Raw genomic sequence first — 21,827 nt, forward strand, 5'->3', positions numbered from 1 at the left:
GTAGGTGTTGAGGTTTGTTTTGGGTTTTAGAAGAACTTACAAGTCTGCCTATCTGAAATTCTTCAAGTTTTTGGCTGAAAAACCTTCCTGAATATTTCACTCTAAAGGTCTTTTGAGATGCACTGCTCTCTCCAGTACCAGCTGAACTAACAGAGGCAAAGATGTGACAAAACTGAATGAATTGTATCTGGACTGCGACACCCAGAACCACAGAAAGGTGGAAGGGATCTCCCAAGGTCTCTGCTCCAAACCCCTGCACAAAGCAAGTGCAGTTCGAGCAGATTGTCAAAGGCTGTGTCCAAGAGAGTTTTAAGCATCTCCACTCTTCTGTGAGCCTCATCTCAAAAATTTATCACTCCTACAATGATTTTTTTTCCCTTGCATTCAGTTGGAATTTGCCATATTCCCAACACCTCTGGACCTGTTGCTGCATACCCAGTCCAGCTCCAGCAGGATCTGCACCCCTCCTTAGCCACTGTAGAGCACAGGAACATCTCCCCTGGCCCTTCTGCTCTCCAGGCTGGACAAACCCTGCTCTCTCAGCCCCTGCTCACACATTCTGTGTTGCATGCCCACCACCCCGATAACCCTGCACTGCACTCACATTTGTCAGTGTCATCCTTGGACCAGCCCCAAACCCACACAAAGTGCCCCAGAACTCCCACCTAAGACTGACTCCCTGATAAAATTATATAAACTTGAAGGTTATTTGAACTAAAGCCTGACTCAAATCCATCTCTGGTGAAAATACACAGTGAATCTTGAGATTTTTTCAGTACATAAAGGAACATTTTGTTCAGGCTATGTTCTGGATGTGCAATTTAGCTTCTATTTCTTTCCAGAAGTAAATTTCAATCCACGTTTTTTCCATTCTATTTTTTTTTAATTTTCCTTCTATAAAAATATAAATTCTTATGAAAGACTTTTGTCCCTCCAGTTCTGTAAGTATATCAAGGTAGGTAAATTCTTCTTTCATTTTTTTTCCCTACTGCCTGGCCTCTACAAGACAATTGCTTTATAGAGTGCCATCACAACACAGAAAAAACTTTCCCTGAATTCTCTGAGGTAAAAATGATCCTTACAGAGAACAGACATGTAAAAGGGCTTTTTTAAAAGAGCAGAAACACCTAACACAAGCTTGTTCCATCAGAATATCACAGCTAATTTAACAAATTTCCAAAGTATGAGATAACTAGCTAAAGATGATGGCACTACAGGATATTTTGCATTCACATTTTTAGCGTATTACTAAGTGAAAAGGTGCTTATTTTTTGAAACTAGAATAAATTACTGTCAATAGAGGAACCTAGTGCAGTGTGCTGAGTACATTGCAAGTTTATCTTGATGCATCTTGAACCTGTCCTTGCCACAGACAAGAAATAAAGTTCTTAACGTGGATGCTATATGTATTTTTCAATGGATGAATATCCATACCCAAACTATTTTATATAAAACACAAAGTGAAGTGGCAGCAGTAGACAACAGCATCAGAGTATATACCAAGAGGTGTTATTAACTTGTTATTTGACACAGATGGTTTGTTAATATTTTTTGCTTATAAAACTACTCAAGACAGTGCATTTCCATTACAGCTGAGCTCCCCAGTTATGGTCAATGACTATTTTCAGATGCTTATAACCTTACTTGCTATGAAAGGTGCGGTAGGCATCTAAAATATGCACAAAACCCACTTTTGTCACTTCTTTGATGCACATAGCACTTTAGGACAGAACAGAAAATTCATTGATCTAAAGATAATACAGTACATAATGCACAGAAAAACATTACAAGGCAGACATCATTGTGAAATTAAAATATCAGATCTCCTTCAATTTTGTAGTTAATGAAAGATAAGGGGAAAAAAATACATGGCATTCCCTGTGTGAAGCAAGAAGTCAATGAAGTACCTGCAATACCCATCAAACTCCTTGAGTTTGCTTATTGCTTTTACTATAAGCAAATGGTTCAGGGAGGAATGACTGAATTAGTCCTTTCTGGAATTCTCTATCACTGAAATAACTTCACAACCCTCTGCAGATGCAGGTAAGACATAGGAGTGAGGAACAAAATCTCTAACAGAGACTTTTAAAATTATATTCCATACAACAAATATCTTGAATATCTACTTCACATAAAACATTCAAAAAAACCTCTACTCCTGTGACATAAACCTTCACCTTTTATGGAGAACATCTACTGTGTTCTCCTAAAACTCCTACACACTACAAGTAATGATCAAAATTGGTATGTTCTCAGTGGCCTTTCTGTAGTAATTTTGCCAACTCGTTTACCCATCTAATTTAACATCTCTTACAGACACTCCAATGGGAAAGGGAATGGAATTGTTCTGAGGCAAGAAAATTTAAATTATGCACTTATAAATGGAAAATCAGTGTGTGTAATCTTTTTTTAGCAAGATCTTGAAATGAAAGGCTTCTTAAAGCAAGAATATCAGTCCTACTTTTTACCTCCAGACTTTCCAGAAAGAATTCCTCTGTAGCATGGGATATTAGTTTAATTATGTAATATGATGTTGGGTCAGATGTAGCAGCAATCATCAAAAGAATACCTTGAAAAAAGCCAACTCCACCTTAAAACATGTGCAGATCAATCATATAATTAACCTAGTAGTTTCTCATAGAAGTGGATATTATTTTGATATTTTCCCTTCACCCTTCTTTTGCAGTTTCCTCTATGATACAATGCCAACACAGTAGTGTCTGCAGAGGAATTAGGTTTCACATTCAAAGAGGGGAAAAAAAACACCAAATGAAATATTATAAGCTTCCAAGAAGGAAAAAAAAGAAGAAACTATCTCCCAAGAGAAATGCAATACAAAACTTAAATCTATTTTTAATTTGGTGATACAAACATCACAGTTTTCAAGCTCTGTCACATCATGTGCATTGCCGAAGTTTGTCTGTAAGATCCTCCCCTCCTGATACCTTTTCCATTTCCACAGAAATCACTTCACTCACGCTTTTCCTTGAAGTCCACACATCTCCAGTTGCTTGAGACAGAGAAAATTATATCCTCAATATCATCACTGCAGTGGTAGTAACCCTTTTTTTACCCATCAGAGTCACCACAAAAGTGAAGTTGACAGTCATGTCGGAATGAAAAGAGAATAAAACTAAATGAAACCAAAGACTTCATGAAATCAGAATTCAACACACTTCGAACACACGTAGAGAGAGAGAGAAAAATGTAAAGATAAAGGAGAACCAGAAGTTCCTTTACTAAAATAGGACAGTTAAAGACAGATTATCTGAGCGTGAAACAGATGATCATCAAGATGTCACTTCACTAAGGCACACACTTATTTATTCACTTTGAAGGCCAGAAATTTGAAAAGGTTTTTAATTACCAGAGATAAGTAGAAAGGAACAACACAAGTGCCTACAGAAAATGTAAAACCTAAGAGCAAACAGACACACCAGGCTAACTGAAGTGATTCTGAAAGTGTATTAGTAATATGAGAAGGACATACATACGCAGAGAAAGGGATGAAAAAAAAAATAATAATAAAACTGATCTGCTACTGCATGGTGAAGAAAAATCTAGGAAGAGGAAAATCGAGAAGGCCAAAAGGTTTAATATCTTTTTGCTTCAGTCTGCACTAGTGGTGTAATTGCAAACAGGCTGCCAGTACAGCTAATACCAGTGAATCAGGGCAAAAACACAGGAAAAATAATCTAGGACTATTTAGAGAAGCTAAATTTAATTTCAAAACAGCTAGAGTGGATTTACTTCATTACAGATCTGACTGAGGCCATGTCAAAATTAATTACCAGTTGCAACTCATGACAATGGTGGAGTACTGGACAGGCAGAAAAGGTGAAAATGTTGTTTCTAGCTGCATATGAAAACCAGGAGGCGAAAATAAGGGTCAGACAGTTCCAGAAAAACGTGATTAATTTCCTGGAAAAGTACTGAGAAAATTAATCAAACTAGTTGTCAGCTTCTAGATGATGAGAAACAGATTTGGCAAAAAGTAGTCACCAGAAATACATTTAATTTCTGTCTATAACAAGGTAATGGAAATACAAAAAACAGGAAAAAGAAAAAGAAAAGGGAAAGAAGGGGAAAAAGATATATGTTAAATCTCCTGATACTTGTAAGTTCATTGACATTCTTTTGAGCAATTCTTTTGAGCTTAGGAAAAAAGGAAAATAAAAACAAGGCAACAAATAAAAGTCACCGAACTAAAACCCTTGTGCATTAGATTAATCTACTACCGAGGCAGTACTAATAAGGATGGAAAATTCTGTACACTTGTTAGGTGCCCACCACTGGAGAAGGAACAACAAGTCAGGCTCCTTCAGTGACTCCCTTGGCTGGCCCTGTTTGATGGTTTCAGGAACAGGATTAGAGAGCACACACTTCTCTGTGAAGAGAATAAAGGAGCGCAAGAAGTTCTACAAGAACACAAAAGTAGCCTGAGCAAAACAAACGCCCCCAGAAAAATATGACTAATTGGAGAAGTAATCTAGAAAAGTGAAGGCAGTTCAAAAAAGGAAAAAAGAAATGTAGAGGCACAAAGAAAATATGGTGAATAGTCAGCTAACTAGGAACCCTGAAGACTTGGTCAGAGGCTATAGCAGATCATAAGTTGTTTATGACTCAGTAAATGTCACAGCCTTACAAGAACAGGAACAATTTCCTCTGAGGCATAAAAATATACTTTGTTCCAGGAATAACAGTTCATCTAGATATCACCTGAAATATTGTATCCCAGTGCTGTCCAAGGAAAAGCTAAACAATTTGCAAAGGTAATTTTTTAAAATTGAAGACAAAAAAAAAAAAAAAAAAACACACCAAAGGTATTAAATTTGTCCTAGAAGAAGAGCTTTAATAAACTGTTGATTCTTAGGCTACAGAAAAGCAGAGACAGAGGAGATTTGAAAATAGTCTTAATGTACTGAAAGGAAGGAAAGAATCTGTTCAGTATTTTTACTTGGAATATCACAGGAATTAATGAGCTTAACTTACAGCTAAGGAGATTTAGGTTAGATATTAGGCAAATCTTTCTAATTGTAAGAACACTTAAGCTCAGGATAGATTTCCCTAAGGATGCTGCAGAGACTTCATAACTGGAGATCTTTAGGAGCAGTTATGTGCTCATCTGCCAGGGATGAAAAGAGGAACAGTTGATCCTGCTTTGAAGCAGGATGGCAGAGCAGATGACTGAGATCTTTACCTGCTCTTCTACCTCTGAAACAGAAAATTAATTTCCTGAGTAGGATCTCAAATGGACAGACTCCCAATGTGAGAGGTGGTGTTAATTCCATGCAAAAATTTCAGCTACCTAGAGTGTGGGGAATAAGAAATACTAACATAATATTTTACTGCAGGAAAGAGAAGGTATCCAGAAAATTTTTAAAAAATGGAACAATTTCCTATATTTACCTGGATAAAGGCATTAAAAAAGAGGTCTTCCTATTTTGCCTAAATTATTTTCACACTTGTAGCTGTATAACATTTGGTGCACTCTGTATTGCTCACATTTTTACAAGGCCATTATTGTCAAAAATTTTAATTTCAGAGCAAGGGTATTCTTTCTTTCTTATGATATTCTGATATAGTCTTTCCTCTCTCTGTTATCTCTCTGCCTACCAAACTTATAGCACAGTCCCAAACGGGAATTTGCAAAGTTTCTGTTTTTCCTTTCCGTGGGTTAAAATTTGAGAATAAAGTGTTTCGCATTGTCTTAGCTGAGCTGATTGAATTTTTTTGTTCAATAAACCCCAAGTATATTTCTGAGCTGTATTCTGTTAAAAAGCTGGAAATTGTGAAGGGATTTAGAAAAAAAAAAAAAAAAATAGGCAAAGTTTCTGCCACAGTCAGATCATAAATTCACTGGGCCACCTCTGGAAATTTCTCCTGGCTGAGCAGTAGATCCTCCTGATCCTCCTGTTATAAAAATCTTCATTCTGATCTACATTAGCCTGGAAGTTTTCAACAGCCTTGGCGGTCCTTAGGTTGAAATTTGGCAAATAGATATGTAGAGTTCCAGGCATTGATTGACAACAACTGTGCAGACATAACCTCCAATGGCCCTCATCATCCAAACTGCCAGGTTTTAAACTCTCTTTCCTTTAGGAGAAATTATACGAATTGGGGGCATACAAAGCTGCACCAGGTCTTGTAACTAAGGACAAAAAATCACCCTATAGAAAAATCTAAGCTAAGTCCTCATAAGACAGGGATGAAACTTAAACTGAATATTCTTTTGATGCTAGAAAAAGCTCTGAAACCACAGAAAATCTATTTTGACAACTGTAGGAGTTAGACGCTAATTTCAGATGCGTGGCTGTCAAAGAAAAAAACCCTGTTTCTATGCCTACAGAGATTAGAATCTGGCAGATGATCTAAAAACCCAGCTAAATATTCTTTTTATAGAGTCACCTCCTAGTCCCCTTATTCATATAAGGAGTCTTGCAGCATTCAAGAACAATGAGGGGGATTTGGCTCATCTTGCTTTTGTGTTCAATAACATGCTGTAAGATAAAATCAATACAGACAAGCGCATATTAAGCTGAAGGTCACTGCTATGGCAGGTAACTCCTCGCTCTACAACAGCTCCTGTTTGTTCATCTCTGCTGCTCAGAGCAGCTGCTTCTGCCACTGCTGGTGATTTTTGAATGTCATTTGCCACATCTGTCTTGAGGTTCAGCAAAAAGAAATGGAGCAGCCCACTAGGATAGAAGCTGCCCTTTGCAAGGAAGAGTTTTGCACCTTCAAACACCAACATGGGCATTTTCTTGTCCCCTGTAATAGCACTTTGATGAGCAAGTTGGCCATCATCAGACTTTTGTTACAGATCAAAAACCCTTTCCATGATACACAGATGTGTCTTTGAATGGAGGAAGGAATATTTCTCATGGTTCTATAGACTGTAACCACAGCACACTGCCTACATGAAACTGGGGGCTGTAAATATGTTTATTTCCAAACATATTAGACACCTAAATTTTTACTCCAGAAAACTTCAGACTGAAGTTTGGAAGTCTCAGAAAGATTCATTCATCTCCAGATGTTCTAGGCATTTCCAGGCTTAAATGAAACTCAGTTAATTATTCTTCTAAAGAACTATAAGTTAATGAACCCAATAATGAAAATACTTCATTATGACTAACCCAATTTAAAAAAAAATTCTATCTTTTCATGACATTTCTTACTGAGTACCCAAAAAAATGAGGCACAAAATTTATCACGTTGAAGGCTGCACACTTGCCTTTCAGTCTACTTAGCGCTGATAAAGAATTCAACAAGGTTTAAATAAGAATAAATATGATTCTGAATACTAATGGTGAAAGAAAAAGATTTCTCCTATATGCAACCTAAGCTGAGTGAAATGCATGTCAAAGTACAGACACCTGCAATATAATTCACAATGCACAGAGGCGATTTAAAAAAGTGAATTACACTAAAGAAGGTCTCATCCTCCGCTGTCAGCATTAACATATGGAACCAGCAGTAATGTGCCTTAGTACAAATATCATCTAGTTCCACTATCTGCACAAAGACACTGTGATAGTGTTGGTGTCTCTCTTCTACATTTCCAGGTAGACATTCATTTGGCCACTGCTGAAATAACTCTATTCTATAATCCCTTTGCCTGTATTCTTTGTATGAGAAGACAAGAGGAATTTAATTTTTTTTTTTTTAATTATACCATCTGATACACATTTCAAAATACAGTGTGGGTTATGAAACCTTCCAGTTCTAGAATGTAAAAGAGTCTAACCTAAAATACTCCTACCCTTTCCAAATAAAATCAGTCATTTGTGGAAGCTGAAACTGGCAAGCTCTACTATACAAACATATTTAGTTATTTTACACTTTCTTTTCTCAGGTACTTGCTGACATTGGGACTTTTTTTTTTTAACTGGCACTATAGCAATAACTAAGTTTAAACTCATTTTAGATACAGGATTCCAGCATCTCATTGCTTCTGACACTACATGGCATTCTTCATAAAAATAATTAAGTTGGCCAAGGAACTAAGTCAGCCAAGACTTTGACATAATGCAGTCACATGAAGTTGTTCCTCGTGCTAGAGCCTTCCTCTAAGAGCACCCCACTGTAGGAAGGCATCACACGTTAGTTCAAACCAGCATCGGGGATTTGGTGTGTTAGTGTTCCCATGCTGATCACACACAGGAGAGCCATTCTGACTCTCACCGTAGCAGCTGTGTGATACACACACACCATCTTCCCCAAAACAACACAGCAAGGGTGGCAATAGATGGGATTTATTTAGGGACACAGATGACACTACTGAAAGCAAATGTTTACTTTGCAAAGTGTTACGGAATCAATTTGCTTCAGAGAGCTCAAAAATTACACCTATCCCGATCCCTGTGCTGCTTTCTCCTCAATTTCTGCATCACTTTAAGGTTTTTCTCGTGAGTTGTTTTGGAAAAATTCTAGAAAGCCTCTCAGAAATGTTATCTTGTTAAACGATTTGTCTATCCCATGTGCATTTCTTTGACTTTGGCTGCTGTTTTCTCCAGAACACTATCCCTTCAGGTGCACCAGGAAGCAGCACAAGATTCCACTCGCATGGATATTTCCAATGATACAGCAAAGTCACCAAACCAAAGTTTCACAGTTTCCCCAAAACTGAACCAGTCAGAACAAACCCATACTTTCTTCTCTCTTCCTTTTCTCATCCATAGCTGTTGATTCAACGCTTGCTCAGCACTCACTGAATTTATTCCACTGTGTGTCAGCAACTCTACACCTGCCACATGTCTGAGTAAGGTACAAGGAGCAAGAGCAAGCACTGAGAGCCCCATCTCTCCTCCTGTTCCTGCTGCTGCTATCCTGCCGCATCTCAGGTTTGTGCAAAATATTGCCTCCAGCTTCTCTGCAGCACACAGCCAGCATCTTCACATTTCAGTTCCTTTTTATTCTTACTTTTTTCCTCCCTCTCTTTCTCTCCTTTCAAGCAGCTGTGTTTCTGGAGTTTCCCTGGGGAAAACCTTAAACTTGAAAGGGCTTCTTAATAACCTTGCTCAGCCCTGCGCACAGGAAATTAAGCCATTCTGCACATTCAGCGTTTACCGCTGTGCTCTGCAATCCAAAGTTCTCATACACACATACAGTTTGCAGCCATTTGGGGATTGAGTCCATCACCTTAGAGAAGTGCAGGTGAATTTTCATTTCTCTGTGTGAACTCTTTCAGTAAAGATGTGGGTAACAGTTCATATATCAAATACAAATGGCTCTAAACTTAGCAGAACCTCTTTGCATGGCTGCCAAGGAGATCTGTCAGACAAACAGAAATCATACCAAACGAAAACGTAATTAAAGGCCTTTGACTCAGATTATTCTCCACTTGATTAAGTGCAATGAGTGCCTGCTCCCCTTAAAAAAAATAAAATTAAAAAGGCAACTTATTCTCTTCTCTCTTGCCCCTTTTTCTAGCGCACTGTGGTTTAGGGAATTCATTCATTAACCCCTCTTAGTTGTTTTCCCTCCAGTCTAAGGGGTCGATACTTAGGGACACAACCCTCTTTCATTTACATACCAAGACTGAGGAACTGGCTGTCTAATTTGGCTCTGTCCCAGGCAGCCGGGCTGCGAAAAGCACAGTCAAATTGCTCAGCTGCTCTGCGAGTTTGGGAAGCTCGGTGCCTGGCGCTCGGAACAGAGCTCACAGCAACTCGCAGCCAGGCTGTCCGGAGAGCGTGGGGAAGGCTCGGACCAAATTTATTTCTTCTTGTGTATTAAGAAAATCGTCAAGTACCAGTGCTGCTGTGTTTGCTGCCCCATTCAAATCCACGTTTCCTTGCATGGGCCCAATCGGCAATAACGAACTGAGTTCTTTCCAGACAGTTGACATACAAGAAACACCTACAAATGCTAATATATTCCACACGTAAGACCACAGAAAGAGACATACAAGGTGCATAGAACCTTTGCCTTCCCAATTTCTGCACACTCAAACCCTCATCCAGCACTTCTGTTACTCTAAGTCTCTGTGCTTACTGCCACGAGCCATCTTTCCCAGCTTCCCAAATGCCTGCAATTGAAGTAACATCTCTGCCTTGACATTTGTAAGTGCAGCAAGCTGTGCCCCTCTGAAGCCACCCATCCTTCCACTTCTCTGAATGGCTGAGTGAGCCCTTTAAAGCACGAGCACAGAGAGATGGAGTGCTGCGCACCCCAGCTGCTTCCTGATCCCCCCACACGGAACACACAAGATGCCCAAGGCTGCCTTCGTTCCACACATGTTTCAGGCAGGTTTCCATTAGCTGCAGCAGGCCACTGGCAACCCCTGACTAAATTATTACCCGTTGACAACATCTCCTAAACAGGAGCCACACAGTTGTTTTAACCCTCTTCCTGCCTCCTCACCCTCCCTTCAAAGCCACAGCAGCGAGCACTGGATGAGAAGGCTGAAGCACCATATTACAGCAAGCTCTGTCATTGCAGAGGTGGATTCACTCCAAATGTTTTTCTTGCTTAAGCAGTTGCTCCAGCAGAGAGGCAGAGAAGACTGGCAAGACCCAAGCAGGGGAACTGGAAATTCTTTCCTCTGCTTATAGCAGAGATACAGCAAGAACATAGCTCCAAGATGAATTAAGCACCAACGAGCCACAAAAACATTTGTCAGCTGGTCTGTGACTCCTACATAGTAAGCTCTCTCCATATGAATTTTCTTTTTCATTTAATTAGTGTGAATAAAATTCTTAAAAAAAAAAAAAAAATAGACTCTCAATACTTAATAACTGCTGTGAAATAACTGGGTTTTACAACTGTTTCCCAAATATATGTAAAAAACTACCATGGTAATTTTATTTTACTAGCTCCAGTGGAATCCAAAAAAACCAGACTGGGGAATTCCTAAGAACATCATTGCAAGGAAATTTATTACTAGAGGTTTACAGCTGTCCTGAAAAAGTTTAGTACCAATCTGACACAAAGAAACTGCAGTGTCCTTTTCTGGCAACCAGCTGAGCACATGTCGGCTTCACCATCCATGAGATGAACACAACTCAAAATCCTTATCTGCTCATTGATATCACCAGCTCCTGGCTTCTGATTTAGGACCTCAAAAAAAAAAGAAGGCAGGCAAATTAAAATTTTACCCTAAAGAAAAAAATAATGACTTTTTTTTATTAGGGAGACAATCACACCAGTGTACTGCAGTCACAGAATGTGAAGCATGTGGGGCCATAGCTCTGAGCAGAGAGTTTGCTGAAAGGATTGCTTAAGTGATTAGAGGATCACAGATTGTGTTCAATATTCATAGTAGTGAGTTTCAAGAATAATATCCAAATGCACAGCTAAATAAGTTAGCACCTGGCAAGGAGCACAGCCAAAGTACAAACCCAAAGTACCACTAATGGTAAAGCCCATTATCAAACCGCTTTGCTCCCTGCAATGGTTTGGAGCACTCACAAATCCAAGATTCAACAGCAAAAGGTTCATTTTCAGACTTGACGAGCTTCCCCTAGCACAGAACTACCAACACTGTTACTACAAACAGATGCCTGTTTCCCACATAAATACAGCAATCAAAAATTGTTTATGGATTAGGGAAAGAGTTCAACATTTGTTTTCATTCTGTCCTAAAAAAAAACCTGTGAGAGCCTGAGAAAAGCCTGCCATACCTTGTTGCAGAGCCAGAAACAAATAACTTAAGTGCTCTTTTAACATTCTCTGAGACACTGCAAGTGCTGAAAGGCCAGTGCCTGCAGAACTGCTTCTGACATAAAATTAAATGAAATATGAGCACTTCCGTAGAGTCATGGGAATTCCCTTGTTCTGCAGGAGGGTTAAGGATTTTATAAACACAGCAAATCCCTATCTTTCAGTCAGCGGATACAGCAACAAAATTTCAAGTGCAAATTTATTGTCTCTCCTTGACAATTGGGCATTTTCGTTTCAGTTACTTAAATAAGAACAGTTATCTTGAAATATTATCTAAAGGAAAGCAGAATTAATTAGTTCAGACACAAAGTGCAGGTTCTACATAATCTTTACCTAAGAAATGCACTACAAAGGAGTGATTAAAGCGTTAAGTTGCCATGGCTACCTTTAAATCACAAGGCAAGGAAAACTTGCACTCAAGATAAAGAAAGAAACAAGCCACTATTAATATAATTTTTTTCAACATTTTCAGAAGGAAAACCCACTTAAAAAGAAGTGTTATACAATTTGCTTTCTTTTGTTTGCAGGTAAAGTGATGAGTATCTGTACTTGCATTTGTAGTTAATAAATTTCACAAAGCACTGAATTCTTTACTTTTTTTTCAGCTATTCAAGACTAAGAAAAACATGATGGAAGGAACTTCTTGAACATTGCTGTAATTGCCACTCTACAGCTTTATAATATGGTTTAAAAGAGAAGTTTTTTGCAAATTGAGATTTGTGTGGCTGTTTCCTAAACAAGAATCAGATGCAAAACTAGAGAAGCACTTTTCAATGAACCTGAGGTAAACTTAGCAGAAGAAAATTTTGATTTGTTGATTGTACCGTAAGGTACAATAATTATGAAATGATCCTTTCATTGAAGTTTCTTGAATACTATGAACTACTACCAATAAAACCTGTTTCAATACAAGAAAATTGTGGAAACGTTGTCAGATGTTAACATTGCAACTAATCAAACCCACACACTTGACAGGGATGTGGTTGTGTTTATGAAGGTGAGATTCTTTTAATGCCTTAAATTATTTTTTTCTACAAAATATAAATCTAGAAACATACTAAAATAGCTAGAAGCCTCCTAAAGATTGCACTTTTTATATAGTATTTATATATTTATATAGTATTCCAACTTGGTTCACATATTAAAATATTGATTATATTGATACATTTGGGTGACCTAAAAGAATTATTTTTTAAAAACTATTTTAAACTGTTACACTGCAAACACAAATAACCTCAAAGACTTGTGGATTCATCCTGGAAAGTGAGAAAAAGAAAAAAAAGGCAAACAACAACTTTTCTCCTCTATGCCCAGGCCTTATGTGGCAGTACAGAAACCCAACCTGGAGAGTTAAGCAGCAGTAAAGGAGAGAAAGCAATAAAGCAAGAGCTAGAGAGGAGCAGGAAGCCAGGCTGGCTTGATGCTGGTGGCTACAGAACTCCTTCCTCATCAACAAGCCAGCTTTGAAACGTCCATGGCCTGTGAAACACAGCATGTGAACCATCACTGATGAGATCTGTTAGGGCAATTACACGAGGAAGAAAGTTTTGACTTTTCAAAGTCTGAAATAGGGAAAGCACGTATGCTTGCTCTCTCTGCTGTGTTTGAAAGCTGGGATCAGAGCAGGTGCTCATATGCCAGTTGTACTGCTTTTGATTATGTGAACCAACTAAAAACCTATTTGCTAAGGACCTACATGCTTTAAATTTAACATGAAACAAGCCATTATTATTAAAAAAACAGAGTGCACAAAGTCTCATTAAAAGGGCTTTTTCCCTTTCCTCTTGGGCTTTTAAATGACAGCATAATAGCTTCCAAGTAAATGAAGAAAACACGTTTACTGGGAGCTACAATTGAAAAGACTGTACATTGTGATTGATGGCCAGTTCTTTCCAAAGCTTCAGCAGAGGGTTATGACATCCATTATTGCAAATCCCATACACTGGTGCAAAAACACAAAAACACTCTCTGGATGCTGCGCAGGAACAGTCCAGCCAGCAGAATCTTAACCAAAATAGACTGGAAATATACTGTTATTTTAGTAAACTTAATGAGAATTTCTCAGACACCAGAAGTGTTTTAATGGTCAGAATCCAGCTAAAAATGGCATACAAGGACTCGATTTCTTTTTCTGAGATATTAAACAAATTATTCAAATTTAACGGATTTGAAAGAACAACTGATCTTTCACCTTTGCATTTTTCCATTTACTTCATGTGCTATATTTTCTGCATGAAACTTTTTTCCCCCCTCTTATTTGCTTCTTTATACTTGAGGCTGCAAGCCAAATGGTGTTAGGTGATTAACATATTTAATAAAAACTGTCTCTAACTTCTGCCAGTTACATATGCAAGCTGCACATGTAATGAACTGCACTAAAGTCTGCAGAAATTAAGCCAATGCTTAAAGTTGTGCAGGATTGGAAAAGCAAAGCCTAGAGCTCAAGTTTTATCTGGTGCCTCACAAAAAATCCATTTCCTCCAGCTTCTGAAAAACTCCTGTACAGGTGCTCAAAGTACAACCTCCTTAGACTTCACACTGTTTGTTGTGCATAATATTGCAAAGACAGGGTGGGTAATTAAGATATTAAAATAGAATTTTACTTTTCATTTTTCTCCAACATTCATAAAACATGCTGAGCTTTCAACAGAGTTTTCCAGACTGGTTGTTTTGCTTTTTATTCTATTGCAGAAATGATACTTCTCTATTTGCTGTACAAATTAAATAAGCACCTTGCAGGTTACTGAAAGCCACAGGAGCTTACAGATGAATTAAGTTATGGAAATCCACATATGCAAAATATCAGATCAAGAGCTGGTCATCTTGTGTAGCTGCTCCAGTTCCTGAAGTTTCTGAAAAGAAACAAACCCACTCTTATATGGATATATAAAGGCATAACCATAATTTTTTATGGTGACAGACAGAATTGAAGTTCGGTGGAAAACTGTAAGCTTTCCAGGACATTGAGAAATTGAAACTGGAAAGCACGATACAAAGAGAAGAATATTTATACACCAGCCCTTGGCTTCAGCAAAAGGTGTACAGTGCTTCAGAGAAGTTTGGATAATCCCCTTGTGAAGAGCTGAAGCTAAGAATTTATTACACCTCTAATCAAACTGGTAAGTCTTGGACATGAGCCCTCAAAGGTCTTGGCTGCTCCATTTAAGTTCTGCTGGTGGAGAAGCAAGACCTCCTGAAGTAGAAACATTAAATGATAGGAGTCCAGTTCCCTGAAAAATTCAGTAGCAAAGTATGAAAAGCTCTTCTGAATTTCAGTTCATTTGAACAGTTCATGCTTACACAAATCCCCCTAAAGATTAAGATTATCATAATAAAGCCAATTTCATCATAGAGATGAACATAGCCAATAGGGATCACAGCAAGTCTGAGTTACCACCAGATAATACTTTCATCATGAAACATACAAAAATAAAAACAAAGTTTTCAGCTGAGATGCTTTTAAGAAACTAAGATGCCATGAAAGATTAACAGAGGAAGAGCCTTAACAACATTTGCACGTTGTGCAAAAATCCATGTACTGGATCACTGTCAAAGAACTGGGGGGCTGTATTTGTGTTGACCCTCACTCTAACTACTTACAACCATCTCACATGCAGCATCAAAAAAAGTTATTAGCCATAAGTGTCCTCCCAAAACAGTGAGCCCAGAAGAAAAGAATATAGATATCATAAGCCTAATTTCATTTCGAACTGAGACTTTTTGACGTTCTCAAGTTGCTCTCATCCTAAGCTATATCTCTAGAAACTTTTCTTTTTGGATTTATTGAAAAGGTGAGGGAGAAAGACAGATATACCTTCCCATAAAGCTCTCTGTTCCTCTCTGAAATTCAATTTTAAAAAAGGAAAAAAAAAGGTAAAAACACACTCCAAATCCTCCCACTGCAAACCACAAATACTATGTTTATCTTGTCCCCGAGTCTGTGTTCACTCCAGCATACAGCACTGCCCCAGTTTGGGTTTGGTGGTAAAGACTAAGCTCAGATCTTACGGCAGCTGGCGCAGAATCAGATCCTTTCCCCCCTTCTAGTGAGGGCTGCTGCAGCAATTTGCTGCAGAAATGCAGTATTTTTTCACCGTAGCCTGGTACATACTCCTTTCAGAGGAGGAATGGCACAAAACAGACTCCATCAGCCATGAAGTTTTCCCTCCTCTTCCAGAAGGAATTGCCTCTGGGGAGAGTCTCTCACTTCCTTTCTCACTCAGTTTGCTGGAAGCTGGACAGCCATGGCTTTGCATAGTTTTAGTGGATTACTCATCTAACTCAACCCATTCAGAAATATTTCTAATTACTCCCAGCAGAGGTTTCTCATCTAATTATCTCCTCTTTTAATTAAATTTCCTTGCTGGAAAACAGGACTACTGGACTCACATTTTTTGTAACGTAGTGTTTCCTGAAATCGGTACTCCCGGAACTAGAATGTTTATAGGATTTAAGATTTATGAAGTTTGGGCCTTGAAGGGGTTTTTGATTCTGAGTACATCACAAAGCCTGCAGCAGCCATGAGTCAGATAAAGGATATAAATCTTTCAACTTAAAGCTGGAGCCTTGGATGGAGGAGCCCCAGGGGCCTCAGTAGCAGCTCCGCTCTGTTTAGAGATCATGACCACACGAGAGAAGTGCAAAGTGCAATAAATAAATGTGGCCAAGTGACACGGAGTCCCCTCTGCCACAAGGGTCTGTCCTTACTGCTTATCTACTCCACGAGTCAGAAGGATCCCTCAGAGCAACAAGAACATGCCCAAACATTGTTTTGAGCTGTCTCACCTTGCACCTGTGGGAAGACCTGTGTCTCTCTACCTTGAACTGTGAGATAAATTAGAGACAATTTCCTCCTATCTGGTTTCTCTGTTTCTTTGACATCACCAAAACAAAACATTCACTACTAAAGATCTCTATTCCCTTTAAAAAGGTAACCTTCTTTAAGTGGTTACCCCCCTCCAGACCTCGATTTGCTCTTTCCTCTTAAGTCAAAGGCTCTTCCACTATTTTTCCTATGCTTCCTTCCTGCAGAGTAACTGTAGATTGCTCCAGAGGAAAACAGCACACAGGAAAATGAAGAAACTGAGGCAAGTGATATTATTCATAATTAAACTACAGAGCTTCTCGTATTCTCCGCAAAGAAAATAGGCTCTTAGGCATTTACTGCAAAAGCAGGAACAATAAGGCAAATCTTCTTTGGCAGAAATCACAATGTGAGTTCCCAGCTCCTAATAAGATGATCACCTGTCAGTTCAGGAGCTCAGCTGGAATTGTGTGTTTGCAATTCCTACAGCTCACGGGCCCTGTGTCCACAAAGCCCATTAACAACTGAATGGATTGGAAGCAGCAAAAGCAGTTTCAGGGAGTGCCAACAAAACCCTTTTAAAAGAGGAAAATATTTATTTCTGCTTTTCAAAAAACCTCACCAAAAACAAGGAGCTTGGGCAGCATTCTGACCATCAGGTTTCAGCAGCCATGGACAGGTAATGAGGACCTGCTGTTGACACAGTTGTGGAGGGAAGATTCACTACCCAGTTTTTATTCCTACAGCAGAGGCAGAAACTGGGTGCTGTTTATGATTGTTTGTGACAGTGTTTCATGCAGAACAGCAGGTCCTCATTAGGAAAGCCACATTTACCACAAACATTCACCTCTCATGCAGAGATCAAGTTACAGTTTGAGCTCACAGCACAGAAAAATCTACTTTCCCCTTTTCAGGAGGCAAAAGACAATCAGAAGGAATTAATATACTACCACAGGCAAGCTTTCTTCTTTCCAAATTACATCTTTTTAATTTAAGTAACACAGAAGATCACCGTGCACCTAGGAAAGCTTGCCTACCTAGACTTCATTCAGGTATTGAATGGAGCAGGAGGGGGCTCAATAAAAGAGAAGAAGTCTTAGAAACCCTTGTTCCTTCAAAAGCACAAATATATGAGAGCCTCTTCAGCCAGTGATTCAAAATTACATAATAAAGTTAATTCTGTCATTAAATACAGACCAAAATTCAGGGCTGTTTATAAGTTGCAGGTGCCAGTCACTAAATGAGAGCATGTGGGGAAAACCCCAAGTGATAAAAAGTGGACCGGATAGGTCCTCTAAGCAAATTTTCATAGATTTTCAATATCTAATGGCTAAAAATGTTAGACAACAAGAGGCAGGCTGCAGTCAAGGAGAAGATGCATGGGTTTTGAACTTCTATTTCTAGGAATGAATGTAGGGGTTTTCAGGAGAAAAGTAATTAACTGAAAACCCCTGAATTTTCTTAGCCATAAACTTACATAACAAAAGTACTGCAGCTCCATCAAACTGTAGCTGAATCATTAACACTGCCTCACATACTCGACTTAAATGAAAAACAAAAAAGGAGACAAGGTTAATGGGCATGTTTTGATTGCAGGAGAGGAAAAAAAAAAAAAAACAAACATCAGAAAACCAAACCAACAAGAAAAAAAATTTCTTTTTAGGAGGCAGAGGTTTTAACAAAAATTTTGGAGTAATCACATCAAGCTTATTTTTTTCTTTTCAGTATCTAATGACACGGATCCTCTATAAAAACAGTTTAAATCTTTGTGCACCAAAAATTTTCTTCATAACACAACAATTAAAAGTGCTAACCAAGCACGAAATCAGTTTCAGTTACAAAATATACTCCAAGACGATGTCTCTGTTTTTAATCAATATTTTCAGTGATCCACGTTTTGCAGGAATCACACCATCAAATAGAGGTCCTATAAAAGCTAAAGTAAAACATTGCTCCTTGCTACCTATGCGGGGTAGTCCATCTCAATTTTATTTTTTTAAATGTTGCACAATTTTACGAAAAAGTTTACTTGGCCACAGTGCAAATAATGCCATTAGATGGAAGCACAAGAAAGAAGAAAACACATAATACTTCTCCCAGATTTGCATGTCTGTAATGAAGTTTCTAGAGACATTGTCTTGGAAAACCTTTTGTACTCTTGGACACAGCAGCAGCATCAGAGTGAAAAAGTAATCGATATTCCAGAACTGTGCTTTCTAATAAACAAAATAGCAACATCAGCCAAAATTTTATGGCCACATCTAATAGTGCCAAATGGTTTGAGCAGGGCATAGATCTGTAATGGTGGAAAGTTACTTCCTCAGAAAGACAGTGTAATTTAATATAACTCAGCAAATAATGAAGAAAACCAAACCTCTTAAATAGTAATTAACTTGCAATTAACTGAAATTAGTCAAGAGTCATGCACACAATGGGTGAGGCAGTCCATAGTGTATTAGAGTGAGAGCAATTGCCATATAAAGTTGTAACTGAGGAGAAGTTCAGAAAGAGGAAGTATAGTTGGGAAGAAGAAATTTTCCATGTTGAACATAAGGATTGAAAGCAGAGAGTGAACTCCTAGTAGGTTTGAAAAAATGGCTCAACTGATTAAGGAGAGAAAACAAAGTGCTAGGAAAGGATAAGGTATTTCAAGTAGTCCAGAAAGTAAGACACAACTGAAAAGAGAAATCATCACACATTAAAAGAGCTTTGCATGGACAAACCCATAAGAGAGTCTGTGTGATTAAAAGTGATGGTAGGAAATACCTAAAATGAAGAATTTCTCTCATTGTTTAGGAGAAACTCATGAAGACTTGTATAGCATTCCACTTGGAGGTGCAGTCCTGACCACCCCCACTGACCTGGTTTCAAGGGGAAGAGCAGAGCAATTTACAAGCAGTTTGTTACGGAAGATCTAAAAAGTGGAACCACCATGCAGGATAAACCAAGCACCAATATAATTGGTATAATTAGATGAAAAGGTATTGAGAGAACAAAACACAGCTGGAAACCCTCAATTACTCAAGAGATTGTGCAATCCAGAGTTGCAGGGGAAGGAAAGACATCTTGTCACTGGACTGAGAGGAATTTCTCCTATTTCCCCACAAAGACTGGGAGCCCTAAGCAAGGTATACTAAAATAGAAATATTAAATATATCTAAAATATACAAGGAGCACTATAGCTATGAATTTCCAGGGAGAGTGAAAAGCTGTGAAGACAAAGCACAATAACAGTGACAGGATTTTATTTTGCCCCCATGTAGTACACTGTGGTGACATAACACGTTTGCTGGACATCCTCAACTTAAAAGAACCACTTTTGCGAGCAGCTAATGAAAAAACTCACAAGATGAGAAGCAATTCTTGGATCAGCTCAAGGCTTAAGATGAAGCTATCCAAGGAAAACTGTGGAAAAGACACTGCTCCACACTCAGACACCAAACCACTATATGAGAGGGGAAAAAAAAGCCAAAAAGAAGCCCAAAAGGAAATCCACAAGAGGTTTAACTTGAAAGGTTAACTTGGTTAACTTGAAAAAGAAGAATGATACAAATATGAAAAAGCTAGTTAAAAATAAATTAAAAAGAATCAGCTAAAATTTTAAAATATTCATATAAATATTTTAAAGCTTTCTTTTTATATAAACTGGCATAGAGAGTCTTTAAAGGCACCACTGTAAAAGCTCATAGTACATGTATAATACCATTCAAAAATAATTTTAAATGGGTTTCCAAAAAATACCAGTGTACTCAAATAGCAGAGTAAAAGAGGCTATTAAACACGAAAAGACATCTTTCAAAAGGTAGAAGTTGCATATACCTGAAAAAATTGAAAATAACAAACTCTGACAAGATTAACGTTGAATCAGAATCAGGGGGGAGTAAAAAAAAAAATAAAATAAACCACCATAAGATTTCATGAAGTAACTTGCTAAAGATTAAAAATACCAAGATTTCAAATACCCATAAGAAGCAGCCAGCCTGTTTGAGAACATGGTATATGAAGAACTTAGAAGGAAGGCAAATTGAATGATTCCTACGCATCCCCTTTTCCAACAGAGAGCCTTACTGGTGTTTGGGACTGAAGAGGTTCTCTGTATAGGATGAGTACAAAATACTCCCTCAAATTAACCTGTTTAGGAGCTTTTAGAATAAATGGACAAAATGAATAGACACACATAATATACACCCTGTAGTTCCAAGGCATCTCAGGTATAAAATCTGTGATTATCTAATTGTGGTTTGCAGCCTACAATTTAAATTAGAGCTAACACAAGTAGACCAAAAGATAATAAACACAGTATCAAGAGCCCAGGGACTCTGACTTCAGGAATGGGAATATTGGTAGAAAGCTGAATGAAAGACTAAGATGCTTACCTCATCGGTCAAAGATTTTTGGAAGAATCAACCTCCTGCAGGGAACTTGGGCTCCCCAGGCCTCCCAGTGAAAGCAGTGACAAAAGGAGCAGTCCACAAACAGAGTGCACTGCTGTCCCCCCCCGCCCAAAACTTCTGACACAGTCCTTCAGTGAAGACTGTCTTGGAACAGCAAGAAAAGTTCTCTTGGAGATTAATAACTGGTAAAAAGACAGGAAACTAAGGCTAGGAAATGCCCTTATGTGTATGCTATTGTCTGCACAGATTTTCAGATAGGCTCTTTAAAAGCAACCCCAAAGTAAAGTGTTCCTCATTATCAATTTCACTCTGACACTGATATTTAAAAGGCAATCCTAACAGAAGTGACCTACATGCTGACAACATGGCTCCAGGAAAGCAGCTGTTTACCTCCTAATCTGTTATTAGTTCTCTTCCACAAGACAATAAAAACTCAGCCCAAAAGAACAACAAAGTAAAAACAGCATAAACAATTTCCCTCTGCACTTCTGCTCAATGGAGGAGTCGGATCTGTTTGTTTTTAAGAAGAAATTATGCTAATTTAAACAAGAAAGCTCCAGTAAGAAATAAATTGTTGCACATCTTACTCAGAAACATCACATAACAAGGTCATTGTGGGTGAGGCAATTATTTTGGCAAATTGTTGTGGAGGGATAAGAGCTAATAACACAAGTTACAACTGGTGAATTGCACATGTGTATCTCAACGCTCAGTGGAGAAAGAAATTTATTTCTGTAAATTAGCAATGGATAAACAAGGCTGTTTTCTATACAGACATGGCTGTGCAGGAACCAGCACTGCCAGATGAAGACACACTGCTATTTGAGCAACAGGTTTTCCTTTGCCTTGCTATATGAATTAAACCCGGTATCAACAGCTACAGCAGAGCAGCACCTGCAGCTCCTCAGAGTATGGGGCTCAGAAAATCCCCTCACCACATAGAGAGGACACAAATCTCCCAA

At 38.4% G+C, this 21,827-nt stretch overlaps 1 long non-coding RNA gene across 1 annotated transcript in view; it reads right to left on the reverse strand.

Annotated features, from left to right (window-relative positions):
• LOC125334526 overlaps positions 1-20,946 on the reverse strand; it is a 191,334-nt gene extending 170,388 nt beyond the window's left edge. The window contains exon 1 of the long non-coding RNA XR_007207161.1: positions 20,848-20,946. This is a non-coding gene — a long non-coding RNA (uncharacterized LOC125334526). The remainder of the gene's footprint in view (positions 1-20,847) is intronic.
• Between the last annotated feature and the right edge of the window lie 881 nt (positions 20,947-21,827).

Source organism: Corvus hawaiiensis, chromosome 16 (genome assembly GCF_020740725.1).
Source record: "Corvus hawaiiensis isolate bCorHaw1 chromosome 16, bCorHaw1.pri.cur, whole genome shotgun sequence".
Lineage (NCBI taxonomy): Eukaryota > Metazoa > Chordata > Aves > Passeriformes > Corvidae > Corvus > Corvus hawaiiensis.